This window comes from Crocodylus siamensis, chromosome 4 (genome assembly GCF_052110815.1).
Source record: "Crocodylus siamensis isolate JL-2025a chromosome 4, ASM5211081v1, whole genome shotgun sequence".
Classification (NCBI taxonomy): Eukaryota; Metazoa; Chordata; order Crocodylia; family Crocodylidae; genus Crocodylus; species Crocodylus siamensis.
Window position 1 is genome coordinate 37,679,983 of NC_143398.1, and position 14,982 is coordinate 37,694,964.

At 47.4% G+C, this 14,982-nt stretch overlaps 1 pseudogene; it reads left to right on the top strand.

The window, feature by feature from the left end:
- Window positions 1–1,852: 1,852 nt before the first annotated feature.
- Window positions 1,853–5,115, top strand: LOC149865634 (uncharacterized; annotated as a pseudogene).
- The last annotated feature ends 9,867 nt before the right edge of the window (window positions 5,116–14,982 follow it).

The following is a 14,982-nucleotide window of genomic DNA, read 5'->3' on the forward strand; positions in this document are numbered from 1 at the left end:
TAGCACTGACCCAACCTTCGTCGAGTACACTGCCACAGAACCTATATGAGATGGCCAATTATCAAGCCCATGACTGGGTGGGCACGACTATAGATCTAAAGAATATGTTTTATTCCATACCTATCGACGACTCTGAGGGTATCCTCAACATGTGCATCAGAGGGAAAATGTTTCACTCGAGCGTATGTCCGCAGGGCTATCGAAATGCCCCAGCCTTAGCCACCAGTGCTATGAACGACACCCTTGACAGATTCACCAAAAGCAACGAAATTGCAAAGTCCATCCAGATCTGGGCTTACCTCGATGACATAGCCATCATGGGCAGGAACACAACCGCAGTAACCCAAGCCACAAACGATCTCGTCCAACATTTAACTGCTGAAGGATGGATCGTAAATAAAGAAAAATCTCAACTGCACGCGACGAGTGAGATCACGTTCTTAGGGACTACCTTTACTCATGACATCCGTAAAGGCGTGGCCCATGATGATCTCTCCTTTGATTTATGGGAAAACAGGGAATTATCAAAGAAGGGAGACTTTCAATCCATGCTGGGAAGATTGAATTGGGTCCGACATTTTATCACTCCTGATCATCTCCCAGTTATAGCTCGGATTCAAAAGCAAATTCGAGAGAAATCCAGGCGCCGAACCCCCTAGACCCCAAAGGATGACAAGGCATTGCACAACCTGGTAATATCTATTCGGGGAACGAATCTTCACGTGATTGATTTTGATTCGTCATTAACTGTCACGGTAGGATTTACAACAGAGCACATTTTCACCACGGTAAAGAATACAGATGGAAACTTAGTATTTCTGGCTCATCGTACCATCCGCACAAACCAGCATAGGTATGGTGCCATAGGCAAAACCCTCCTAGCCGCTCAGCTGGCAGAACCACTCGCTATCGGGCAAGGGCGATTGCAGGCAGTAGGAGCAACTTTGATACCTCGCCTAGCTCACGACCAACCCGATCCATGTTTCCATGGAGAACCAGCCACATGGAGTACTTTAGTATTAAATCACTTATACCATTGGAATGCATGGAAGTATGAGGATCTACCGCTGCCCCCGATCATTGAGACAACACTACACCTCACATTGTATGGAACAACCCAGCCGGCTTGGATGGCATCGGATGGTTCCACCCGTGAAGGCGGAAAGTATGGTTTTTATTGTCATCCATGCTGCATACACGATATCCAACCCGGCTGTGAATCAGCCCAATGTAATGAACTCTTGGGATTCCGTGCAGTTATACAGCACTGCTTGGAGAACCACGACGTGACTCTCCCAGTTCCAATCATCGCTATCGATTCTCATTACATCTACGAGATAATAACTGGCACGACCAAACCAACTGAACACCTTGATGTTTGGGAAGGCACATACCGACTGCTGTCGCAGTTCACGATTCCACCACTAGTCCGACACACGCGTTCCCATCAGAATGACACCGACCCGGTACATGCTAAGATCGATGAGTTGCTACAACCAGCAACTAATGACGAAGTATTCACCCTAGACGATACCAGTGAGCCCGTTTGTATTGACCCCTACCTCACTTGGTTGCATGAGCGATGGAGTCATCCAGGCCCCAAGGCGTGCTACTCCCGATGGCGTGAGACCCTAGCAGAGAAGCCACAGTATGGCCTACATCGTGACTGGAGGTGCGTAGTCCAAGCCTGCGCAGCCTGTGCAAAGGAGAAAGTACATCCGATGAAGAGCACGAAAGGAGCCCTCGCAAAAGAAAATTTCAACCCAGGTCAAACCTGGCAAGTCGACCTTTTTGGGCCATTACCCAGAGCCTCAATCCCAAATAAGGGGCTACTTGTTGTCGATCTCGGCTAATGACCGTCGTACCCCTTCGGAAGTCCCACGCCACAGCAGTTACAACAGCCTTAACCACCGTCTTCGCGATGTGGCAAGTTCCCACCACAATACAATTGGATGGTGGGCCGCCTTTTACGTCGAACACAGTCGAAAAATTCGCCAAGTCATATAACATCACATGGCATCAACACCTTCCTTACCATCCCCAGTCCAATGGGGTTGTGGAACGGGCCATAGGGCTATATAAAGAAGCTCTCCGAGTAACGGGAAATGGGAGTTATCGAAATTAGACGGCTCGCAATCATGAGATCCTACTTAATCTAAATGCAACCAAACCCTTGTGGGAACGATCTGAGGAAAACCCAGTCGAACCATGGGAGAAGAAATTTGCGGACAACGAGCTAGTGTGGGTCTCCTTTCCAGACCATAACCATCGCCATCCCAAAGTTTTGCAAGGGGCAATACAATCTGCAGAGCGATATCCGAACACCTACTTAGTCACCCTTACACATAGCAGACGGACAATACTCACCCACCACAACTGGCTATCGAGATGCGCTAATACAGAACCCATTCTACCACAGGACGTTAACGATACTAACGATACCGCTTAAAGTCACAGCTCCTGTCCTCCCAGCAAGGGGGCAACTGTTTGTCCCTTATTAAGTGCTGGAAGGTACAGGAGGGATAGGTCTATAGATAAAAAGGACGCGTTCTGTTGTTTTGTTTATGTTTGTCGTTTCAGGTTATCGGATCATTCCTCGGAGGATTTGAGAGAAGCCTGGAAATTAGAGTGACAACTTAAATCAGAAAAACAAGGCTGCAGAGATGCCAAGAAAACAAAAGGACTTTAGAGTGATCTGGATTTTGATGTATTGTAAATATGTTACTTTTGTATCTGCAGTATCGATCACAGAATCTGAGCGGTCTCAAAATTCAGTTCTGTACTTATTGTCAATTTGGCCTAATGCCATGGGAGACGACGAGAATGGTGAGGGATTGACTGCGTGTCTTAAAATCCCTCTGTCCGTCGAGGATTCGGTTCTCATCCCATATCCAGTACCGTTTAACATCGTAACCTGGTTTACCAAGATCTCAAAAAGTAAGGGGAATGTTATCAATATCTCTATCCCCTTGATGGGAGGAGGCTATATTCCTACCAGTTACGCTTGGCCCCGCGGATTTAACCTCACCACTCTCTCACTCATTACTCAACCCCCTCGTGAGGAGTGCTGGGAAAAGGAAGCTCCGTGTGCTTGTTCCGCTATCCCATGGGGGATACACCCCCAGGGTGAGGACTGGTCTCGACCGGACATGTCATTAACGTGGGACCCCCTGCTCGATTACCCCGCCTTGGCACCTCACCCTCGTTCCCAGGGGAAAGAAAACTTCCGAACCTGAGGTCGTCCTCTCACCCCTCGTAAAGCCTACTCCCTTGGTGGTGTGGAATGAATCATTAACAATCGATCTAACTCAGCCAGGCCCCAGGGGAAACAATTCATGGTTTAGTTTTTATTATCCCATATTACAAGTGGTGTTAGTAAGTGCTGCCTGCCATAGTGTGGAACCACCCATTAGACAATTCGGCCCCCCAGAATGGACTAGGCATGCTTTTCCTGCCCCAGGTCGATGCTCTGAATTGAGTACACCGGCACCTTTGGGACTGGTATGGGCATGCTCGGACGGGTGATTGTACACCACCCTACCAGCTACATTATCAGGTGTTCAGTGTTTCTTAAGTTCGGTTTTATTTTGTCCACCCCTACAGGCCTCCACGGCACACCCGCCGAGTCCCCTCGTGTCACACCGACATAAAAGATCTCATACTCTGGTGTGGAGTTCCTTAATGCACGGGGAAAAAAAATCGCCCAGGGACTCAGTTGGGGCTTTGAGGGTTTCTTTTTATGGGAACTCACGATCGCCAAAGCCCGGATAGCACTAGCCCAACTTTCCGAGCAGGTCGAGTTACTAGCAAATCATACGGCCACGGGTTTTGACCTCGTAGACCAACAGCTACAAGCAGTGTCGCGCATGACTATGCAGAACCGATTGGCGCTAGATGCACTCCTAATCCAACAGGGAGGACTGTGCCAATATTTGAATCTGTCCCACGATATGTGCTGCATAGCCATCCCTAATGTCAGTGTCCCACTGCAAGGTCAAATTATAAAAATCCGAAGAATTGCAGAGGAGGTCAATTCCATTGCGGGAATAGGCAAGGATGGCTGTCTAGATTATTCAACTGGTTAGGCTTTAATGCGTCATCTTGGCTAACGAATTTGCTTACACCTGTGTTGTCATTTCTGTTTATGGTTATAATTATTGTATGTAGCATTAGTTCTATTTTCAAGATCCTTACACGCCAAGTTGCTAACTTGTCATCATATGTATATACCACCGTCCCATTATACGAACAATTCGAGAACGATGTTCCCATCGGAGAGGAGGAGGTATAATTCGGCCTTTTAGCTTCTGTGCTGACCGCAAGGGGGCATGTCATGGAAAAAACTTTGAGTATATGCTGCCAGCACAGAAGAGGTTAAACTGACATGCGTGGTTTGAAGCTGTGAGTGGAAATTTCCAAGGCTAACCCAGTCCTTGCCCCCTGGGGGACCTGCGGAGCTGTCAATCATTGTTGACCTACTTTCCCCACAGACGCATGCTCAGACTGTGTCAGCTCCTGACTGAGAGCATGCTCAGTCAGAACCTGACATGATGTAATCGGACTGGAAATTTCTCTGCGGAGAGCACTCTGATTGGCCACTAAATTGATATAAAAGTTCTGTGAGCCCCTCCCTCGGGGGGGGAGATTGCGTGGACTGGAGACAGAGGCTGCTGCCGTAGGGACTGTCTCTGAGTCAGGCTTCAGGGCCTACTGATCTCCTCCTTTGAGTTCGTTGATAGTTGCTCTTCGTATCGCTTGCTACACCACGGTCTCAATTGTACTCATCTGGCTCCTGATTTACCTTTGAACAGACTAACGGCTTACGATTTTGGATCACCCTCTGGACTTTGTTTAACCCGGCTCCGGACCATTGACCTCGGCTTCCTTCTTCGACTACAACCCGGCTCAACCCTCTAACCTGACATCTTCGCGGCTTCATCTTCTGGCTACCGACCTCAGCTTTTCATATTCGACCACCCGATTTGTCCATTGCTGTGGACTGGCGTCACGCGACTTGTTACCTATGTGTTACAGTTCGTTTTATGTCACATCCATTAATGAGCTGTTGACCAGCCCGGGGACTAGGTCTTCGGACTGAACCTCGTGGGCCAACAGACCCCCTTTGTTGTCTGTGCGTTATTACTGTAACCGAAGAAAGCAACTGTGTGCCTCTGCTTCAAAGCGTGAGTAAAATAAACCATCTTTGTTAAACCAATATGCCTGGGTACTTCTCAGACTCCAAAGCCACTAATCCCACCTGTCCGTGCCAATAGCCACCACCCGGCCAATCCACCGTGACCGCAACCCCGAGCTTGGCTTGCCAGCTCTGCCGGGTTCATCGCGACACCCATGAGGTGGTCAGAATCTTCAGGATAGATTTTCACCCTGAGCTGAGTGGCAGGACAGGATGGGAGAAGACAGAGGGAAAGGTAAAGCAGAGCCTGGGGCTGTGACACATGCGCTCCCTTTCCATGGGGGGTATATCACACTTATAAGGACATGTTGTTACTGGTGCTTCTGTACACCGCACTGGTCTTCCCCGCTTCCAAGCATGTCACCCACAGGATCTGGAGGGCTGTGTGCATTTTCTTCTGGGACTCCAGATGGGAAAAGGTCACCAGGAAGACCTTGTACAAGGACAAGAGATTTGGGGGCAGGGGCATGCCAGACATCCTCCTTTTCCTGTGGAACAAGTATTCAAGCCAGATCTTCAAGATGGCAACAGGCACAGAATCCAAAACCACTTGCCTGGTGAGATATTTTGCAGGGCACATCCTGAGACACTAGGAGGTGTTCACCCCAACCAACCACAGACTGTGGATCATGTGCTTTCTGTGGTTCTATGAGATCCTAAACCAGTGTCACAGCTTGTACAGCCTGCAGAGTGCAGGCCACACAATGGTGAGCAACCATAAGAAGTTCCAGGCAATGGTGAGACTGAGGGACATCACATCACCCATGGATCTGCTCCTGGACCACATGTGCCAGCCCATGTATGAGCGCATCAACCACAAGGACCTGCACAAAGATCACAAGGACCTGAACTGGCTAATAGCCCACCAAGCCCTGCTAGTGAGGGCCCAGAGGCATAGAGAGGGTCAGCTGGGGAGACCCAGCTGCCCATGGCCCAACTGCGACAGAGCCACTGAGATGATTAGCCACCTCCTCTGGGTCTGCACCTGTGCCAAGGAGGTATGGAAAAGGGTAAAACAGCTGCAAAGTGGTGACAGGCATCAACTGGCTAACCAGAGAAGCAGTGCTGTACAGACATCTTGCCAAACACCAGGGGAACCAATTGGCCTGTTTTGACCAGCTTGTGTCCTGTGTCAGGAGTGCCCTGTGGAAGGTCAGGAACCTCTTGTTACACAGACACACAGACATGGAGGCATTAGACTGTGTGAAAATGGCACTGAGTGAACTTCAGACATACTACCAAAAAACGGTAGTGGAGGATGGAGAGCACGTGGCCAAAGCCATCTGGCATAAAGACACATGGCACAGGATCTTCCAATTTCCCCGTAGCGGGGAAGGGGGTGGTGACAGTGAGGAAGAGGAAGAGACAAATGGAACCGAGGACAGCAACAGCAGCAGGTCCTCCAGCAGGAGCTGGAGTGACAGTGACATGGACAACAGATGAACTTAGTATGTGGGGATGAAAGGAAGCGGTTGCCTGCTCTGAAAGACCAGAGTGTGTGTGTGTGTGTGTGTGTGTGTGTGTGTGTGTGTGTGTAGCATGCAAGGCAGATATTATAACAGGTCCAGGTGGCCAGCAGGGCTTTGCACGGGTGTGTGGGCTGCGCAGATGCAGTTTTTGTAACAGGTTAAGATTTTCTTTGTGAAGTGATACTCAGAGTGTAGATATATATAAAGTGGCAGGGGTGGCACCATAACCTGTTGGACCTCCCATTAGGCCAAGCTGCAACAGGACATCCCTCCCTGCTGCGACTGCTTCCCTACTCAATCCCATGAGGCATCTCCCACAAACAGAAATGTGATAGGGAAGCTCCACCTGGTGGCAGTGGCAGCAAGTCACCTTTAAGGGGATCTCACCATGACCGAGTTGACAATCACTAATTGAAAACACGGATAAATGTTGGTAGAATAGGGACCTAAAGCAACAGGCACTAATACAGAGGTGTTGTTTGGGTAATATTCTAGATTATATTTACTTCATTTGTTAAAGAAATGAGAATTATATCTTACTAAACAGATTTGGGGTTAATGACATTTCATTTTCCTGGTTTCATTCCAGAGTCTGGGGAGTACTGAAATACATCCCTGATAGGAGTATGTCATCTTTTTACTTGTTGAAATCTGCACGACATAAAATAACTTTTCACTGAGCATTACATTAAAGCGTTCCAGCAAAGAATTTGCCAAGCCAAATATTTAAAAAAGCATTTTGTCTCATAAAAAGAACAAAGGCATTATCAGAAGTCTGCTGTATTTACACAGCCACAAACCTCACTGAAGAAAGTAGTTCATGCTATTATAAAATCAATCATATAGTATCAAAATTTCATTCACTCCAAAACTATTCATATTTATATGATAATCAGCACAAAATTCAAAGCTTAAAACAAAGTTGGAAGTTTTTAAATCTTAATTAAACCTGTGTGAGTAAAAAATATCTGTACAAAGTAATTTTTATCTTGACGTTATAAATAACTTTTTCCTGAATAAAACTTCTATAAGCTCCTCAGGAAGATCTTAAAGCTAAATTGATGTCATTTTCACGTGTTTCAAATAGAAAGGCAAAGTGATATAAGAGAGACCAATTAATCCATCTATTCTCAGTATTATGAAGTTCACTTTGTATATCTCACACTTTTGACCAATGTGACAAATAGACAAAATGTGTACCTGCCGGCTGTCATTACTCCACCTGATATCAGATAATCCCAAGCCACAAGATCAGTGGCCAACAGGATAAAATGATCGAGATAAAATGAAGGTGCGAGACACCTGCTGTACAACCATCCCAAAGCACAAATGTCTGAAGTCATGCCAGAGCTTCCTCACCAGCACCCAACCTCTTGATGCCACACCCAAGGAGACACAACTACAAATGTTGAATGAGAGGCTGAAGAAAATACCCAACAGCAAAAAAATGTGTATTCCATCAGTTGAGTCCTTACCACCATGGGCTGACGAACCATGGCAAAAGTGGCAATGTCTCAACCACCTGTTTACCAGAGTCTGGAGCTCCAAGGAACTAATGAAGTGGAACTATACCACTGGTTCAACCACCTGTGCCACAGAGCCTCAGACTATGCAGCACGTGCTGCAATGCCCACTGCTTGAAGGCACATGTACAATGAAAAACTTTGCAAAGTACAATAAACGAACACAAGCATATGTAACAAAATGGTCAAATGTGGCATAGAGACAGGAGAAAAAGTTAAAATTTCCAGCAAGGTTTAATTATTTCAGAACCTTTATTTTAGTTTGTTCCTATATAACGAGGTATGATTTCACTGTCCAGATATGATTTAAATGAGCAGTATACATCTGAAGAGGAAGCATAGAAGAAAACACTGAACCTATAACATTAGAGTAGAACTCCCAAGAACAAGCCTTCTTATAAGATCTCAAATACTTACGCTTTTGGTCACAGACATTATTCTGAAGAACCTGATTTTACCCTCACTTCCAGTTTTACACTGGTAAAACTATGACTTCACAGTTTTCTCCACTTATACTGCTGTGAAACCAAAAAAGGCATTTTCAATAACATTCTGGAAATGTCCTCCTACGCAAAACAATCCAAATATTTCTGAAACCTCTAAAAAGTTTTGCTTTTGTTTTTAAATCCAGAACTGAGAGTTCTTAAAGAAAAGAGTAGTGGATTAAGGCAACTCAGACATTCAGAAGGCAGCCTGACAAAGCTTGCAGGAACAACACTATCAGATCTTAACAGAACAAGAAAAATATTCCATGTTAAATTATCAGTTTTGTAGAGCTAGTTTGAGCCATAACCTGGACTAAAGGGAAAGAGCAATGCGTGATACTGGATCAGGACCCCAGGTCATACAAGCTGAAGAAGTACTCCATGATTTTTGAGAGCTGTAGTTCTGCTGGTCGGGTTCAGAAGGAAAGAAGGGGTCTTGTTCAAACTAAGTTCTCTCCTCCTTTTATTTTATGTATTTATTTTTTGCATAGTGAGTTCTGAAAGAGAACAAGGAAGGCTTTCCCCAGATGTTAGAAACTGACTTACACCACGTAGAACTCATAGAAATGATGGGCCAGAAGAGACATTAAGAGATCATCTATTCTACAGGTGTCAAACACAGAACCCACAGGTTAGATCTGGCCGATCAAAGCTCTCTATACAGCCTCCTGAGCTACTGACAGGCCACTGGAAGTCGCAGGGGCCGGGCCTTCCTCAGAATGGCAGGGCCATTTCACCCCACTGCCCAGGGCTGTCAGCAGTGATCTTGGCTCACCACTGCAACTGCCCCGAACCCTTGTCATACCCCTGGACTTCTGCCACTACCAGATCCCTAGACCCCCAAATGCCCTCGGGACCCTACCACAGCCACTGGACTCCCACCCCTGGATACCTCATCACCTTCAGATCCCTAGCCAATGCCACCTTTTGATCCACCACCATGGTGGCCATGGTTACTGTCCCCATGCCCCAGACTGGATCTAGTCCCTCAGGATCCCCTTTGTCCAGATCCAGCCTGGGGTCCCAGGGGAATTTGACACTCCTGATCTACTCCAACTATCTGTATTAAAACAAGATATACACTAGAGACCTCTGCACATCTGAGGTAGAATCGTCATATTTCTTGTATTCCAGTATTTTATTTTTAAATATTTGCTGGTGGTGCTTTCCTGAAATAGTGACAAAAACAGACCAAATAATATATTCAAACAATATGATGTGGTAGTCTCTGTGTAAATCAGTTTCACTATGACAGCCAGGGGAACTATTTTCAGCAAATAATTTATGCAGCTAATGCAGCTTCTTGTGCATGAACAGACTTGGACTTTTGAAAATCTCTCTTAGGTATTTATATCGCTTCCATTATGAGAATATCCGAGTCCATCACACTCTTTTAATACATATTCATTCTTACAACACTCCTGTGATGTACTACATATGGGACTCACTGAATACATTATGATAATTATTATTGTTATTATTTTGTTCTCTGACAGTATCTAGAAGTTCAGCCATGGCTTTGCTCAATGAGAAAACAAAAAGACAATCCTAACTCAAAGAGCTAAATTATCTACAGCATATTTCAGAATCTCCATTGTCTGTAAATTATTTACTGTGACTGGCTACCCCAACCATATACAGCCTTGTCCTGATTTCCATTACTTTAGAAATGGAAAGAGGTCTTAATGGCAATGTAAACAATGCCGATTGTAACATACTTGAATTTATTGTACCATTGAACTCTGTGACTAAAAGATATGCAAACTTTTCTACTAGACCCTAGGAGCAAGGCAAGAGCCAGGTTCAAATTCTTAAGGGTTTTGGCTTAAGCGCCTACCCAGTACCTGAGAAGAATCCACCTTACTATGGGTCCTAAAAGAAGAACTTCCCCACACACAAACAGTTTTGTAAGAAACCAAATATAAAACTTTACTAAAGGCAAGTGAAAGTAACTAAATCTGACCAAACTCTGCTCCAACTATTAAACACCATAAACAAACCCCCCAAGTCTCTTGGTTTCAGTCTTTAAGAACTCCCCCCACATAGAGTTACTACATGCTCCGACTGCGGGCAGAGGAAGGAAGGTCACCAATCCACCACTCTTCTCTGCCTCTTTGAGCACACCACTGGGGCCAATTTTTGCGCCCCCTCCCTCCCCCATTGCTTAGTCATCACCACTCTACCAGTCTGTCACCACTGATTAGAGTTACTGCTACTAGGCCTGGGGCTGAAGACTGCTACCTCCTGCTGCTACTTTGGGAAGTACTACTTTAGTCACTACTACCTCTTGCACCTTGGGATTATGTGACAATTTTGGGATTGCTCCCAGTCACCACTTTGTAAGAGCTGTTGGGGTCTCCACTTCCTCTTGCCATTCAAGATGACCTTTCTGGGATTTCAGCTCTAGGTCTCACTAGTAAAACAGCTTCATCCATCTCTTCCTAGTGAGAATTTTACTAGTCTCGTCAAAAATGCTGTCAAAGAGACACTCCCCTCCAGAACTGCCCTCAACTCTTCCTCCACACAACCCTTTTATAAACTACAGGTCACTCTACTGCTATCCTTGGTGCAAGTTACAATGAGCACAGATCTGCCAATGACCCCATACTACTATCTCCCACAGCCTCTGTGTGCCTTCCAAAAAAAAAAAAAAAAATCAAAGACCTAGTGATGCAAAGATCTGGACAGTGACGCACAGATTTTAGCTCCCCACCCCACCCCTTGACTTGCATTTAATTTTTTTAAGGCACAAAACAGTGTATAGGCATAAACAGTCTCTTAACTTTTTAAATCTGTATACCTAATAAGGGTATGCAAATTTGAGAACACTTACAGTAGTCACATAAACAGTAACACACACACACACACACACAGAGAGATAAATACATAAAAGCAGAGTTTCAACTTCCCCCCCCAACCAGAAATTTGATGTACCAGCAAAATCCATAACCTTCTACATCAACTTATCCCCCACTGACCCTTGAACCATTATTGTTACCCAATGATGGGCCAAAGTAACAGATTCCTCTACGATACCACTCCTGCCACAATAAATTTTTACTGTCTTCACTACCCCTACGTAATGCCAGTACAGATTCTGGAGGGTTACCACCCATAGAGGATGAGAAACTGGGAAGCCATCACCCTCTCCATCCACAACTGCATGATTCACTCCACTGTGTTTGGGTTCAACACAACCAAAGCATGTCTCCCAGTGTTTTCCATGACCACCTGGACCCTCTTCAGAATAATGAAGGCTACACAGGCATTCTACACATTTCCTCTGCTGTTACAAAACTGTCTTCTTCAGACCCACTATAAGGACCACTGGTGCAACTTGAAGAAGTTACTGTCTGGGCCCTTGAAGCCTGTGATACAATCTACATGATGATACATCTCAAGGACTTACTGTTTTGAGGATGTTCTCTCTCAAGGAGTTGTCAGGGTAAACCCACTAATTTCTCTTCTGGTTTCCATGGATAGCTTGTATCTGTCTCAGTCCTGTCTCAGATTTTACCCTGTGTCCCGGGGAGCAGGAACGGGACTTACCGGTGCCACCAGAGGAACCCGTGCAGCGCGTCTGCCGCTTGTTTATGCAGCCATGGCCGGAAGATGATGTCATCGGGAGCAGGCGGCTGCCGGGGATAAAAGCAGCCGCGGAAGAATGAAAGGGGGCAGAGGAACCAGGACTGGGTCCAGCTGCACAAGGGGCGGAGAGCCCCGGAGCGGGGCAGGCGACAGCATTCCCAGTAAGCACGGTGGAGAGCCCCAGAGCAGAGCAGGCGGCAGCTTCTCCAGGAAGAAGGGCAGAGAGCCCCAGAGCAGAGCAAACGGCAGCCTCACCAGAAAGAAGGGCGAAGAGCCCCAGGACAGAACAGCGACCCGCTCAACCAGAGAAGAGTACAACAACAACAGCTGGCCGCAGGGCGTCGGACGAGTGGAGGCGGGCCATGAGGTTGGAGACGAACCACGAGGCCGAAAGAACGGCCGACGAGGGACCTGCGGGTTACGGGCTTGAAGCCTGCAAGACCCACAGGTTGAGTGGCGGGGCAGTGGCGCGGGGATACAACCCTACAAGAGAGAGCGAGGACCCGGGAGAGCCCGAAAGGGTGTAGTCGGGCGGAGGTCGCCACCAACCGGCCGGGTTGAAGGAATCCATAGGGTGCACTAGGGAGATTAAGGGCCAGATATGGCCCAAGGGGACCCGAGGAGGTCTGAATAGGAGCCACAGCCGGTAAGGGGCTGAGGAGCTAGGCTTTAAGTTGTTTATAGGTCTGTTTCCCAGTTAAAAGGGTACCCCAGCAGGAACAGCTGAGGTGTCACGTACATGACGACAGGGCCAAGGATACTTTAGAGGGACACAACCTGTGCTGCAACCCAATGCCGGGTCAACAGGACATAGGAAGGAGCGGACGGGGCAGACTGGCCCGCAAGGAATCCGACGAGGGGAGGTCAGGCCAAGGGGGAGGTTACCAGCCCACCAACAAGAGGTCTGACCCACAAAAGAGGGGAAAGCACTAGAGGTGGCATGGGGTCGGGGTACAGGGGTGGCAGAGCCCTGCAACATGACCACCGAGGGATCCCTGGCCGTGGACCACCCACGAACTGACCTTAACTGAACTTTACATCAAGTCGTGGCGGGCGAGAACTAAGGTGGGGATTGGGCCATAAGAGATCTACTTTGAACCCGTAGCGATCCAGTGTGATCAGTGGCATCCCCCTCTACCAAAGGTGAACATCCACAGGTGAGGGTCCCAGCCCGGCGGTCACACCCTGTAAACTGGTAAACCACCCCACCCAGGTTTCTACAACCAAATAAAGCATGACCTTCCATCCATCAGCTAACTTGTGATTTCCAGCCACCCCCAGATTCCTCAACAGTACCATGTCTCCAGGTTGGAGATCTTGCACATGCACCCTAGCATCATACCAGTGCCCATGTCTTTCAGTGTTTCAGTGCACTGCCAGCATTGCAAGAAAGTAGGCATATTTAAGGCTTTCCCTCAGTTTAGGTAGGTACTACTTATGGATGCAACAAATATTACAATCCCCTGTGACACCAAAATAAAGTCAAAGTATGGACACGGTTGTCATCCAAACATCAAGGAGGTAGGAACCAACTCCAATGGCATTGTTTTTTATTGCATTGCAAGTACGTATTAAAAATACAACATGCTGGCTCCACTTGCTTTCTGTTCAGGACATAAGATCACTAACATGTTTAACAAAGTCTGATTGACATGCCCTGGCTGTGGAGTCATCCTGTGAATGGTACAGAATGATTCAGTATTTTTGGATTCCAGCTGCTCTTTCAAAAGCTGACTTTCAAAACCTCTTCCTTGGCTGGAGCATATTCAAGTTGAAAACCTATAAATAGAAAAATATTTCTTCCACAACACAACCAACATAGTAGCCTTCTGATCTAAAATGGAGCAAGTCTGGGCATATCAAGTAAAATGGTCCATTAATACCATGATATTTCCAATATTTTTCTGTTTACCTCCACAGAAAGGAAATCAATACACATCAGCTCTAACACCTTAGTATTGGTGATGATAACAGCCTTGGTGGGCAATGTTTTTTTTCGGTACACACCGAGCATGTTGCTCAATTTCTACAGAGATAGTCAACAAGTACAGCCGAGCCTAGACCAATAAGCAGAACATATACACAGGTAAGTGTCACGGCGCGGAGACCTAGGAGCAGCCGTGATCTCCCCAGCGCCCCCTAGCGTTCCAAGTAGGCGATTCAGCACCCTCTTTCTCGCCCGCCACATCTAAATTCTATAAAGGAGGCTGCCCTTTGTCCCCTTGGACACGGTGCTATGTTGATCCTGTCCCCTGTTCTATATGGAGTGACAGGTGCACCCCAGCCTTATGGTCTATGCGTGCCTCCAACCTCCCCTGCAGCACGCCCCAAGCCTCACCGATGTACTGGACGTTGTCTGGTCAGTTTCCTTCCTGCACCCTAACTGGCGCCCCCGGGCTTGTCACGCAACCGGCACCCTGACTGGCACCCCCGGGCTTGTCACACAACCGGCACCCTGACTGGCACCCCCCGGGCTTGTCACGCAACCGGCACCCTGACTGGCACCCCTGGGCTTGTCACGCAACCGGCACCCCTCTGCTTTCTGTACCTTGACTGGTGCCCTGGGCTTGTCATGCAACCGGCGCCCTGACTGGCGCCCCTAGGCTTGTCACGCAACCGGCGCCCCTCTGCTTTCTGCGCCCTGACTGGCGCCCTGGGCTTGTCTCTCCGCGCACTCGCCCTCCCTGGGCTTTCTGACTGCGCACTCACCCTCACTGGGCTCG